Raw genomic sequence first — 2,276 nt, 5'->3', positions numbered from 1 at the left:
AGGGAGCCCGATGCGGGACTCGATCCAGGGACTCCAGGATCATGACCTGAGCCGAAGGCAGTCGCTCAACCAACTGAGCCACCCAGGCGCCCTAAATGACAAGATTTAATACTTGTGACGATCTGCTCCGTGGAGTGCATTTACCCCAGGGGATGGGAGGGCCTCAGACAAAGAATTCCCTACAAATTACCTTCCCAAGATTACAGTTTCACTGACTGCCACAGAGGTTTTTTTTTTTAGTCCATTTTCCTCCAATATTTTATTATGAAAATGTTCAAATATATAGAAAAGTTGAAAGTGAACTCTCATTCAGCCACCACATACTTTTCCATAATTGTTAAAATTTTGCTAGACCTGCCTTATCACAAATCTATCCCTCTGTCTACCTGTCCACCCAATGAAGTTGGCATCTAGGTTAAGTTGCCAACATCAGTGACCTTCCCCTAAATGCCTTCGCATGTGCGTCATTAACCAGAGCTCAGGATGTGCTGGTGGGGATTTTTAGGTAAAACATACATAATGTCGCACTTGACTCTGAGGCGCACCATTCCACATCGAGATGCACAACATTCCCTTACCTTAGAAAGTTCCCACCCACACCTCACCCTCACCCCCACCCCACAAGCAGGAGCTATTGATTTTTTTTCTCCCAGAGTCACAACCCACTTTTGCTACTTATATCTTACTATAGATTTTAAATATATTAACTTTTATTTCATACAGTGGGAAGTCTTAACTGATGGATTATGCTTTTTAAAAAATTTTTTTTTATTTTTTTATTTTTTTTAAGATTTTATTTATTTATTTGAGAGAGAGAGCACATGAGAGGGGGGAGGGTCAGAGGGAGAAGCAGACTCCCCGCCGAGCAGGGAGCCCGATGCGGGACTCGATCCAGGGACTCCAGGATCATGACCTGAGCCGAAGGCAGTCGCCCAACCAACTGAGCCACCCAGGCGCCCCTGGATTATGCTTTTATTATGCGCAGTTATTCTTGAAAGAACACCGTTGAACCCTGAGTCGATTCTAATTTGTTAGCAGCAAGGATTGTGATACTGGGTTGTCCTGTACCTAATTAACAGTTTTCACAGGGATCCATATTGCCAGAAAAAGAAAAAAGAAAAGAAAAAAGAAATGACCCCCGGTTCATAGGCACTTAGGTGTTGAAGTTTAGAAAGTATTTCCAGATGACTGGTGTCTGTCACTAGTCCTGAGCAGGCAGGGGTTTGGTGATCAGCAACCACAGATATACCAGCCCCCCGGGGAGTTCATGCTGAGCCCCCAACTCTGCAGGGGTATGTCTTCCTGCCCTGGACCCAGGCTGGCCGGAGCGAGCCTTCTGCTGGGAGTCAGGTGCGGCGGGGCCGGGGCCTGACATGGGTGTCAGAATACTTGGCATCTGAAGGGGAACTTGGTAGTGATTCAGTACTTGGACAAGGAAGCTGGAATCCCGAGAACCTAGCATCGCATTTCCCACCATGCTGGCCTTTTTTCATTTTTATTTCCTTAACTTTACCCCATAATTCCTTAGCAAAAGCTCTTTAGAATGATTTTTGGGAGAGCAGAACACGATTTCGGAGGAGAGAACAGAGGATGGTTTTGGTCCCACCCGTCCAAGCCACTACAGGCTGGGTAGACTTTCGAAAGGCCTGGTTTGGCAGTCGGAACGGGGGAGCCCCAAAGGTGCCCATGTCCTAACCCTGGACCGTGTGACTGTGTTGCCGGGGGCTTTGCAGATGCGGTCCAGTTCAGGATCCTGAGACGGGGAGAGGACCCTGGATGATCTGGGGGGGCCCAGTGCATTCACCCGTGTCCTAGGAGAGGGAGGCAGGGTCGTAGGCAGAGAGGAGGTGGGATGTCAGCGGCAGAGCGAGGAGAGGTGGGCTCTGCAGATGGGGAAGGGGCCAAAGATGTCGATGGCCTCCGGAAGCTGGGAAAGGCAAAGGGAACGGCTTCTACCTTGGTTGCACCCCCTGCCCCCTGCCCCGCCGCCTTGATGTTGGCCCAGTGAGACTGATTTCAGACATCTGACCTCCAGAACTGTAAGAGAAAAAATTCAGGTTGTTTTAGGCCATCACGTCTGTGGTGCAACAGGAAACGGATACGACTGGCTACCTGGATTTTTATGGGAGGCGCCACGTGGTATGAGTGGCCAGGGGTCAGGGGACAAACATTTAGTGAACCCCTACCGTGTGCCAGGCATTTAGACCCCTAATAGACTCGTCACAAAAGGCCTGCAAATGTGGGATAGGATCTCTGCCTCAGATGACAAAGCAGAC

This window comes from Neomonachus schauinslandi, chromosome 9 (assembly GCF_002201575.2).
Source record: "Neomonachus schauinslandi chromosome 9, ASM220157v2, whole genome shotgun sequence".
NCBI lineage: Eukaryota > Metazoa > Chordata > Mammalia > Carnivora > Phocidae > Neomonachus > Neomonachus schauinslandi.
Note: the sequence above shows the minus strand (reverse complement) of the source record.